Source organism: Triticum dicoccoides, chromosome 6A (assembly GCF_002162155.2).
Source record: "Triticum dicoccoides isolate Atlit2015 ecotype Zavitan chromosome 6A, WEW_v2.0, whole genome shotgun sequence".
In the NCBI taxonomy this organism is placed as follows: domain Eukaryota; kingdom Viridiplantae; phylum Streptophyta; class Magnoliopsida; order Poales; family Poaceae; genus Triticum; species Triticum dicoccoides.
Genome location: NC_041390.1, coordinates 585,823,537 through 585,835,886, shown reverse-complemented (window position 1 = coordinate 585,835,886; position 12,350 = coordinate 585,823,537). Strand labels below are relative to the sequence as shown.

Genomic DNA, 12,350 nt, shown 5'->3' with positions numbered 1-12,350 from the left:
GCCGCCCGCTCAGGATAGGAAAGGCCGGCGTGCAGTCCCTGCATGGAGCATATCCAGTCTAAGGTGCATGTCCGTGTCAAGGCCGCCAGGTCCGGGACAACATCCTATGGATTGAACTTCGAAGTTCAGGATGGCAGCATAGAGAAGAGTACCTCTAGGGTTTTCTTGAGGATTCTTAGGTGCCCTCAGTCGATCAAACAAAGGACGAGCGAATCATCAAGGGAGAGTTCATGAAAATCTGTGTGCGTGACGGCATGTGCAGCCGGTGTGGAGCCAAGGCTTCCATATATTTCTCTAATGGCTCTAAATAATTAACAGGGAGATCGCATGGATGATCTTCTTAGTTTTTAGGATAAAAATCAAGGATGAACCTTCTTTTAAATCTCAGCCGTCATTCCTAGTATGCAACATCATTGTTAGATTAGGGAAATGATTCAAATCACCTGGCTGATCTCTGGCCCGCATCGGCCTCGTCCGCTGCCGTTGGGTCCGATTTCATTGGACAACTCATAACATCATATATCTATATACCTTGCTTTGCAACTTGGATCTTGTTGCATTCCCTCGACCGCAACAAGTGGTGAGTTGCAAACCTACATGCCCTTTTCCGCCGCCGCTCTTTCTTTCTCCCTTTCCCATCTTATCTCCATGCCTCCCTCTCATAGGAACTACCTGCCGACAACCGCCGTATCCGAGCCGCTCTGCCGCCAGTCAAGGTACCCCACCACCGCTCCCTCCCTTCATCTCGCTCCTCTCACTGTGCTACCGCATATAACTACGCGGGCCCGAGCCGACTGATCGCTGCCACCGCCCGGATCTGCTCGTCCCCGGCCTTTCTTCGCCACGTCGCCAGTGTGTGTGCCACCGCCGTGGACCAGTTTGTCGCCTCGTGCCGCTTGATCCTCTGCGTCGCCTGTAGCCGAGAGACACCACCACCCCATGGGTTGCATCCTTGTCTGGGAAAAAAAACTGCAATGTCACCTCTGTTGCAGTTTTTTTATTGCAATGATGGAGACGTCGGCTACTCGAAGCGCTAAATCTGACGGCTCGCGACCCGGCAGATATTTTAAAAAGATCAGCTAGCGGACCGCAGAACGTCTCTACAAATAACCGATTGAACATGTATACGTGTACAGAAGTCATAGCGGAAAGAGCAATCAGTGATACAAATGCATTTTGTTATTTTTCCCCCTCTGAAATTACTACTTATGAAATAGGACAAAAACTCTCTACCGGATTCAAATGCACGAACAACCCTTCATTTCACGGAGTACATCTGGCTTGTGTAATTACTACCGAGGTTCGTTGGCCAGTGTAAACTTCTTCGGCTTCCGAAGTTACTTTCCAGACTACGGCCCTCTCGCCTTCCTCCACTACGCGTTTAAATAGAACCCTGCAATTCCCAAGCGTCACACTATTCCTTTTCCTCTGCCACTTTTGTCGCGTGGAGATGGCAGCAGGCACGAAGGGCGACGGGCCGGCGATCGGCATCGACCTCGGGACGACCTACTCCTGCGTGGCCGTCTGGCGGCCGGTGCACCAGCGCGTGGAGGTCATCGCCAACGACCAGGGCAACCTCACCACGCCTTCCTGCGTCGCCTTCACCGACACCTGGCGTCTCATCGGCGACGCGGCCATGAACCTGCAGGCGGCCATGAACCCCGTCAACACCGTCTTCGGTGAGAAGAGAACTACCAACTGACTGCCACCTACGATATTTACTTTTTTTATTAATGTTAGTCGTTCTGTTCGTTAATTAAGTTTCTCAGGTTAGTGGGTTTGTGTGACGGCGGTTTGTGCGTGTGTTACATATACTGAATTATTGATTATTGAGATGATCCCAGTAGTATCGACAAGATGGAGATGCCCAAAGCCTTAGATCCCTGACATCTCTTATATTCCTCAGTTGCCAAATGCTTAATTAATCAGCTAGCTATTCGATTCCAGCATCTTTTCTTCCAGGCTTATTCATATTGTTCTGTGCCATTTACCATTGTATTATTTAGTCACCCTAAGAACCCTTGATAATGCTACCATGTTGTAAAGCCTTCTAACTTACAAGCACTAAGAACATCTTTAAGTAGCACGATACTATAATACTATGTGCATGACTCAAAAATACAGATTCAATTCCCATGTCCACTCAATCCTATGTGATTAAACTTGCACAAAATGTTGTTTGATTACAGCATAGGCAAACACAAAAAACAAGTTGTTTTAAGTCAGTGGAAAACTTTTGGTGAAATCTGCAAACTAATATTTAGGAAAAACAACCTGCATGATACATTTCTCAAATCACACAAGCACATAAAAAGTTATAGGAATCCAAAGTTCCTACGAAAAATCTTGCAATCAATGTGGTCCTAAGAGGTTTTTTATGGAGGATATCGGGGGCACCCCCTGAACCCATGGGCATATGCACCCACTTTTTCAAAAATGCATTTTCAGCATGTCTTAAAATGTCAGAAAATTCAAAAGAAAATATCATGCATACATGTTCGTAAATGTGTGTACGCGGCACAAAGTTTTGTGAAAAAATGTCCTTTTGTTTTGTCTCTACAAAAAAGACAAATTTTAGTGCTTCTAAATACTGTTCCTCGACATAATTTTTTGTCTTTTTTGCACAGGCCACAAAAAAGTTAATTTTCCGTGAAACTTTATGCACACACATAGAACATGGAGATGTACCCGTGCAAGTTTTTTCAGATTTTTTTAGCATTTAGAAATGTGTTTTCCAAAGTGGGTTCATATGTACTCGGGTTCATCTATGCACTTCTCGGTTGATCTGTAGATATTTAGGTATGTGCGAGTGCGACAAGTTGCAATTTCCATAGTTAATTATCTGGAAAATATTTTCAAAACATTAAACAAATACTTAATCTGTTCATAAATATAAGATGTTCTATCTTTTTTCTGATTCGGATGTATAAGACACATTTTTGTCTGTTTGTTCACTCATATTGCTGTTTGTATGTAGTCCATATTGAAATATCCAAAACATCTTATATTTGTGAATGTATGGAGTAGTATTTTGTGCTGAAATAAATGAAAATTCCTATGCTAACTGAATTGCTTCCTTTCAAGCATTACATTCAATGTCGGCCAAATATTGTCTAAAATTATTTTTCCGTGGCTATACACATCCTAACAGCACTATTTTGGTTAGGTGATCTCTAGAGAAGGCTGTCACAAGCTATCAAAAGGTCCATAGGAATTTCTATGATATCAATATTTCACTATAATTGTCAAATATTTATATCACAATAAAATGTACCTATGACATTTCACTATAATTACCCTAAAAAAATTCTACTTTAATTATTTATATATCTAAAACAAAATGTTTTCATTCCATAAATGTGATAAAACCTACCAGCTTATAAACTGGATATAGTAACTTATATACTATCTAGTTATTAATTTCTTGTGAGGGGAACATATTATTTCCGCGGGAGCTGAAAATTTCTAATTAGTACATAGCTGTAAATTATAAAACCTAGACAGTATAATTAGTTAAGCATACCCATGAAAGCTCATACATTTCTGACGTGCAAAAGTTGAGTGGCTTAATTTTATTAGGCATCCACAAAACTATATTTTACTAGTACACAAATTATTGCATAATTATGTAACCACAAAGAAATTTTCCACAATTACATATTTAACTAACGAAAATGCCAAACGGAGACCGAGCTCCATGGAGGCCTTAATTTGAAAACTTCAAAATTCAAACTTTTAAAATTCTAAAAAACTTTTTTGTCATGTTACTGGTTTGTACTTTGTAGTAGTCAGGTCACATGATGTATGTGCTCTGTGATGTAGCTGGTACTTAAATTTGCAATGGTGAATTTAATCTTTTGCTCTCTAGTTTTCTTGATATACCTCTAGCTTTGCCAAATGTACTATACTGAAACTACTGCATCTATAATATTTTCTTCTTCAGACGCGAAACGACTGATTGGTCGATGATTCAGCGAAGAGTCTGTGCAAGAAGATATGAAGTTGTGGCCCTTCAAAGTCATTTCAGGCACCAGTGATCGGCCGATGATTGCTGTGAAGTACAGGGGTGAGGAGAGGCAGTTCACAGCCGAAGAAATCTCCTCCATGGTGCTTGTCAAGATGAGGGAGACAGCGGAGGCCTACCTCGGCACCACGGTGAAAGATGCTGTCATCACCGTCCCGGTCTACTTCAACGACTCGCAGCGCCAGGCCACCCTCGATGCCGGTCTCATTGCTGGCCTCAACGTCACACGCATCATCAACGAGCCCTCGGCCGCCGCCATCGCCTACGGTCTTGACAACACGTCCGTTAGTGGTGATGCCATTGCGAAGACGGTGCTCATATTTGATTTTGGTGGCGGTACCTTGGACATCTCTGTCATAAACATTGACAAAGGCACATTTGCAGTCAAGGCTAGGTCCGGTGACACCCACCTTGGAGGGGAGGACCTCAACAACCGAATGGTGGAACACTTCGTGCAGGAATTCTTGAAGAAACACAAGAGTGACATCGGTGGCAATCCGAGGGCGCTGATCCGGCTTAGGACGGCCTGCGAGAGGGCCAAGAGGATGCTGTCTTCCACGGCGCAGGCCAAGTTCGAGATCGACTCGCTCCACGATGGCATTGACTACTATGGATCCATCACTCGCGCCCTGTTCGATGAACTCAACATGGATATCTTCCGCAAGTGCATTGAGCATGTGGAGAAGTGCCTCGGCGACGTCAAGATGAACAAGTCACAGATCGACGACGTTGTGCTCGTCGGCGGCTCCACCAAGATCCCCAAGGTGCAGCAGATGCTGCAGGATTTCTTTGACGGGAAGAAGCTCTGCAAGAGAATCAATCCGGACGAGGCTGTCGCGTACGGCGCTGCTGTTCAGGCAGCCATCCTCAACGGCGAGTACAACCAGCAGGAGAAGGACTTTCTCCTTCTGGACGTCACGCCGCTATCACTCGGGATAGAGGCGGAAATAGATCGTTTCATGAGTGTGGTGATACCCAGGAACACCACAATACCTGTCAAGAAGGAGGGAGTTTATACGACAATTCACGACAACCAGACGAGCATTCTCATCCAGGTGTACGAGGGTGAAGCGGCATTCACCAAGGACAACAGGCTTTTGGGCAAGTTCACGCTCAATGGCATCCATCCAGCGCCGAGCCGCGTCCCACGGATCAATGTGACATTCGAAAGCGAAGCAAATGGTATTCTGAAGGTGCTGGCAGAGGACAGGACAACTGGAAACAAGAACAGCGTCACCATCACCAGCGACCAGGGTGGGCTGAGCGCGGAGGAGATCGAGCGCATGGTGCGTGACGCCAACACATACAAATCCGAGGACAACAAGCGGATGATGAAAGTGAAAAAGGAACGTTGTTGATGGCCACGATGTCCTGAAACTAGGCGCATGCATCGTGCTTGTTTAATCCTAAAACTACTCTGCTTTTAATTTACAATGGATTCTTAGTATTGGTATGCCCGGCCCCTCCTGGCCGGGATTGTGTTTTGTTTGTTTAAGAACTAAGTACTCTGTTTCCTTTGCGTTTGTTTGTCTACATATCTGGTCAGTGAGTAATCGTCTTTACCGATATGATCTCTAGTGCATGAGTTGATGAAAAATATGTGTATCTGGCAAGTACTCCCTCCGTTCCCAAATATTTGTCTTTCTACACATTTTAAATGGACTAAAACATACAGAAGTATGTAGACATATTTTAGAGTCTAAATTCACTTATTTTGCGTAGTCATTTGTTAAAATCTCTAAAAAAACAAATAGCATTTGGGAACGGAAGGAGTACGTAACATGGTTTCATAAGAGCATCTCTAATAGATATGTTTTTTGTCCCGTCCTCTGCATCATGGACACAACCAACTTCATTATAAACAAGTGTCCTATTTGCAAGGTTATACGAAGGCTCAGAGATCTACAACCGGACCCATACCCGCCCCAAATGCTTGGGCGGAGCCTCGGTTAGTGTTCGGATGAAAAAACACCACCCAACTGGGCTTCCCATATTCGTCCCAAACGCTTGAACTGAGCGGCTCTCCTATCCGGCCCATATTTGGGGTGGATATGCGGACCCTTGGACGCCCCTGCTACGTCGAACTGACCGCTAGGGCCCATGCCAATTAGCTCATATTCGCGCCCAGACCCCCTTATTGTCTGACAAGTCACCTTCTCTTCTCTGTTGTTGGACCTTGTCCGCACAGCCGCATCACAACCCTATAATTTGATTGTAATTAGTTACATCAGTGAGCATCATGCATCATTTTAAATTCAAGAAATTTAATTGAGGAATATTCAAAGCCTCAAAAATTATTTTAATAAAGGGCAAAGAACCCTAAAATATCATTCAATGAACCCAAAGTGCATCCATCAATGTTTGATAATTTTGCGCAAGGCTTTGAGTCCAAACCAAAAATAGTGAACATTTTTATGGAATATTTTGGGCACCGAATTTAAATCGTTAATATATTTGAATTGGATTTATTTCTTTTATAAAAAAAATACATGTCCAATAATTTTGGAAATTGTTGTGGTGCTCTGGAATAATACCACTAGTCAATACAAGAATTTACAGAAGCTTAGAAATTGGTTTGGTTTGGAAATCAAATCTAAACATATCCCAGAAATTAGAAAACAAAAATGGAATTAAAGAGAAGAGGAGAGATAGAGAGAGAAGCACTGGGCTAGCACTGTGCGGCCCAGCACTATGCAGCCCACAGTGCCAGTCGTCCCCTTCCCTGGATAGAAGGACGCCGAGCGCGTGCTCGCCCCGCGCGCACACACACTCGCCACCTCCTGCCTGCCTGCCCCCTCGGGCTCCCTCACGATGCCACGTGACCCCCAGAGCCGTCCGGCTCTCCCTCTCTCTCCCTCGAGCGCTCTCCCCTCCTCTGTTTCTCTCACGCGCAGGCACCGAAGAGCGCCGCTGGTCGCCTCCATAGCCACCGTGCAACCTAGGCCCCGCAGTCGCGTCCAGCCGCTCGGAGAAGCTCGTCTTCGTCTACACGCTGAAGATCAGAAGCCCGGACGCCCGGAGATGTTGCCATCGAGCTTGTCCCCGCCGCGTCTGATCGAATATCACCGGCGTCAACCCATCAACTCCAGCGTCGCCCTGCATGACCACGGTGAGCTCCGACACAGTTTCACCCTAACCCCGTGGCACATCTCTCGCCGTAGCCGCCGGCCCCTTGTTGACCGAGGCACGTCGTCGCCCGAGCTCGACACCGGCTCCACTCCGATGACCTTTTGGGCATGAACCGGTGCCCATGCTGCTCGTTGAAGACCGTATGGCCTCGCTAGCCCCTTAGTTCCCTCGTTTACGAGCCGCAGCAGCAAACCCGCGCTAGCCTGACCTCCGGCTGACGCAGTTGTTGCCACCGCCATCGCTACCGTCCACTCCGGCCTCCCTAAGACCATCATTGGATGCGCCGCGACTCCAGCTCCACGAAGAGCCCAGCCGCGCATCGAGCGATGCTCTGTGGTGGAATCCCGAGCTCCTCCACCGCCTCTGGCCTCGCCGGCAATTAGCCGCCGGCCTAATCCCGGGTAATTAGCGCTAATAGCCTCCCCAGTGCCCATGACAGGTGGGCCCGATCTCTAACAATAATTAGTTTAGGTTTAGTTTAACACTAATACCATTGTTAACTAAATGGGTCACTCACTAGTGGGCCCCACTGGTCAGGTTTGACCTGGCTGACCCGTTGACCTGCAGACGCAGTGATGACGCAGTGCTGACGCTTTAAATCCTTTTCTGGATTTAATTTAATTCAAAACAAATAGGAAATTCCAGAAAATAGTTCAAACTTCAAAAATCCATAGAAATTTGACCGTAGATCCAAATGAAATAATTTATATATGAAAAATTATCAAAAATATATGAAGAATCTGTTTATTGCATTTCCATGCATGTTTGAATAAATGGCATTTGAAATGTCTTATATGGAGTCTGAATTTGAACCTTGGGTTCAAACCAACTTCATTTAAATTGCTGCTAGTTGCATTAGCTCAAATCACATGATGTTGCCATGTCATGACCATGCATCATATTGTTGCATTGCATCGATTGTGTTCCTTCTCTATTACCGGTATTTGTCCCCTCTGGGTAGCAGATGTTTCCGGCGCTGTGATCGCTGACACCGATGGAGAGCTATGCTATCTTCAGAAGTTCCAGGCAAGCAAACCCCCTTTGAGCATTCCGATACAACCCCACTCTCCCACTCTTTCTCTCTTTTACTGCATTAGGACAACAACGATTCAACTGTTACATGTTGTGGTAGTTGAACCCCTTCCTCTGCATGACCTGTCTTTGCCACAGTAAATAGTTGAAACCCACTAGCATGAGTAGGAGTTGTTTGAGCCATGATGTGCCTGCTCATATTCATTCTTGCTTGTTATGCCTGCTATGCTTAGAGTTGTGTCAGGTCTGATTCATTTGGGATGGATTGGAATGGTGGTGAACATGTCCTACTGTTGAGAGCTATGTGTGTGAACACGATTTCGTAAAGGTAGCGATGAGAGGCCATGTAGGAGTACATGGTGGGTTGTCTCATCGGGACCGTCCTCAAGAACCGAGTTCCGTGTTTGTGATCCAAGATAGTTACTACCACACATTGGGATACTTAATTGACCCTCTCGACTTATTAATCGCCTTGATCTCTGTACAGGAGTTGCAACTAGTTTCTCATGTTTGTAGGATGTGTTGGATGTCGTGTGTAATGCTGACCCTAGGGGTGGGCTATGATGGAGGTAGATACATCGTGGCACGGTGTACCGAGGCACCCGTTTGGTGGGCTCGGGAACCCTGCACACATCATTTGGGGCCATAGTGGAAACCTCGGTCGAACTTTCTTGCAGATGGAAGTCAAATAGGCGATAAACCTAGACTAGCTGAGACTTGTGTGGTTAGTCAGGTCGTGGCCGACACCCTCGCTTGGCTTTCGCTTGAAGGTTGTCGAGTACATGTCGTGTAAACGGCGATAAGTGGTGAGAGCGTGTGTGAAGAAGTACACTCCTGCAGGGTAATATGATCTATTCGAATAACCGCGTACGCGGATATGGACTACATGGAAAGCTTATATGGTTCATAGATAACTTGAAGTGGATATTGTAAGATAAGTTTGAGTGTTATGGATGGCCTTCTCGTAGGGAGACATGTGCGGATCCATAGTGGTGTATTGATATGGTGAATATGTGGACTCGTGTGCGCTTCATCACCTCAAAGAAAATGTTGGTAGTCGTAGTACATGATAGACACTAAGTCAAAGCTAGCTTGCTGCAGTTAAACTAAACCACCCTTTTGTTGATACTGATGCATATGTAGTTAGTTCTGATATAAGTCTTGCTGAGTACATTTGCACTCACATTTGCTTAATTTATGTTTTTGCAGAGGAGACTTCGATCTCACTAGTAGTTTCATGTGGGCTTCGACAATTAGCATGGGAATCCCAGACAGAGGTTTGGTTCCTATTGGAGGGTCCCGTATATAGACAGGCTTTCTAGCCTTCTCTCTTTTCAGATGTCTGTACTTAGACAAGTTTATGCTTCCGCTTGGCTGGTATGACTTTGTGTGAAGGGTCATGAGACCCGCTGCTTGTAATAAATGCTATGATGGCTCTTCTGAGCCTTTATCTATATGAGTTGTTGAGTTATGTTGTGATGCCATGTTGTATAACACATACTTGCATGTTATGCGTACGTGTAACGTGTATTGCTATGTGTGGGATCCGACACCTAGTCATTTATTCTTGGTAGCCTTCCTTACGGGGAAATGTCTCCTGGTGCTTCCACTGAGCCATGGTAGTTCGCTACTGCTCCCGAACACTTAGGTTGGCCGGCATGTATCCTTGTTTGTTCCTGTGTCTGCCCCTTGGGGGAAATGTTACGTGTTGTTCCTTTAAGTCCTTCTACCTTGCTACGACTTGGGTTCATATATTGATGACTGACACGTTCATTGCTGGGCTTAGATCACTAACTACATACTACATGTACATACTCTCGCTTTTGTCAAATACTACGTACAACATACATAATTCACGTGAGGGTAACTACCCCTGACAGAGAGAGAGATAGATAGATAGATAGATAGATAGAGAGAGAGAGATAGAGAGAGAGCTATGGATTTATCTGAAGTGGAAGGTTGTGAAAGTGTTGAATAGAACATTAGGATAGTCGAAAAATGTCTAAATAGATGTTGGAAGCTACATTGCATAAAAATTTGAGGATTTTGACTTCTACAAGTCAAATCCTACAATCTTTAAGTACTTAAAAAGGGAAAAGGGTAATATTTGCAACCACTCATTGTAAAATATGTGTAAAAAATTGTTTAGTTAATTGATGCAAATTTTTTTGTTTAATAAGATATTAGATGTTGTGCAACTGTTCCTTATGCAAACATCATGAACAATACCAAAAGAAGTATTACCAAATAGTTACCATGGAATATGCTACTGCACTATTTTCCCTATGGTTGCGTGTTTTTTAGGTTGCATGAATAACATGCCTTCAATTATTATAGTATAACTTAAGTGTATAATCGATATAAGCATGAGGTAGATCATGTGGGCAATTCATCTTTGCATTCTAATAGGGTGGATGCTGCTGAAGATCCTCCACACTATGTGTGGACATCGGCATACATCTCAAGCACTCACATGCTTTCCATTCATATGGGGAATGAGGTTTTTTGTCTTGTTACATCGCAAATAGCGTGTTCAAGCAAGTAGTAGCAAGATAGAGAACATCATCAGTGATTCCCGGTTTCGTAGTTCCATTCAGCAACAACATTCAAGATGACAAATTCAAAAAAAATCGATTACATAGAAACTTCCAAGTAGAAACCATACAAATTACTAGTTGAAAACTATTGTAACTTTAGTGTATTCCAAACTGTAAAAACAAGAATGAATATTCAGAAAATTTGTACTTATACAGTAACTTCGAAGTAGATACCATACAAATTACCAGTTCAAAAGTATTGTAACTCTAGTGTATTCCAAACTATAAAAACAAGAATGGAAATACTACCTCATTCATAGTTAAACTTAGAGAAAAGTCCACATTTGAACCTCAAACTAACCACACCTTTTGATTTATGACCCTCAACTCCGAAACCGGTCAAAATACACCCTCAACTAACCATGAGGTCTGAAAATCAACCCTGACCCCGGTATTGACCAAGTCAAGTGGTTTTTTCCGTGTTGACTGGTTTTTACTGCTGACTGGGTAATGCCATGTCAGCATTAGACTAGTCAAATTATTTGACTTGTTAGCATCAAGGGCCACATGTCATAGTCAAGGTATTTTCTGAAAGATTTGACTGTGCTTAAATAACTAAATGGGCCCATGGTCAGCGGCTGATTAGTAGGGGAGTTAGGCCTAATGGGTGATTGGCCCAAATGAACCACCACCCACCAGCAGGTTTGAACGCCAGCGGGCGCGGATGCATGGTGGCGGGGGCTCGGATGCATTGTGGCGGAAGCGGCACAGCTCGTGGGAGTGGACTAGAGGAGGTGTGCGCGCGCGAGCTAGAGGGGAAGGCCACACACGGGTGAGGGGCACGGGACCCTACGATCACTGAAGCGGCACCGACGACGAGCATCAGCAGACCGGCAACTATGAAGCCAGGCTAGAGGAAGAGGAGGAGAGAGGGCATCAGTGCTGTAGGACAGCTGGTTCAACTTGATCATGTAGGCGCGGTCAGGGAAGCAGGCCAGCTTGGAGGCGAGGGCACGGGGCATGGCGGCGGCCGCCGGAGCATGGGGACGCGAGGAGGGCGCTCGGAGTAGAGCAACTTGGCAAAGAGGCGCCATGAGCTGCGTGAGGAAGCCACATAGGAGACTAGGCCAGAAGGGGCACTAGAACTTCGCCGGGGGTGGAGATCGAGTCGGTGTCGACCTTCACCGGATGTGGAGAGGAAGTTGGTCGGGGCGACGATTCCGGCCGCCTAAGGCCGATTACTTGCATGGGAAATCTCCAAATGATGAGGCGGGGCGACATGGCAACTTGGCAGGGCTTAGAATCGCCATTGGCCGCAGTGAACGACGAACGATGGTGGCCGCGGATGGGGAGAAGCTGGGAGTGCGATCTACCTCACCACAAAGAGAGAGAGAGAGAGAGAGAGAGAGAGAGAGGAGAGGGGGGAAGGGGAGAGGTAGAGGTGGTGCGTCCCATGATACGTCTCCAACGTATCTATAATTTTTGATTGCTCCATGCTATATTATCTACTGTTTTGGACTATATTGGGCTTTATTTTCCACTTTTATATTATTTTTGGGACTAACCAATTAACCGAAGGCCCAGCCCAGAATTGCTGTTTTTTTGCCTATTTCAGTGTTTCGAAGAAA

General features: G+C 45.2%; 1 pseudogene; it reads left to right on the top strand.

The window, feature by feature from the left end:
• Positions 1 to 1,621: 1,621 nt before the first annotated feature.
• Positions 1,622 to 12,350, top strand: part of LOC119318165 — a 96,402-nt pseudogene continuing 85,673 nt past the window's right edge.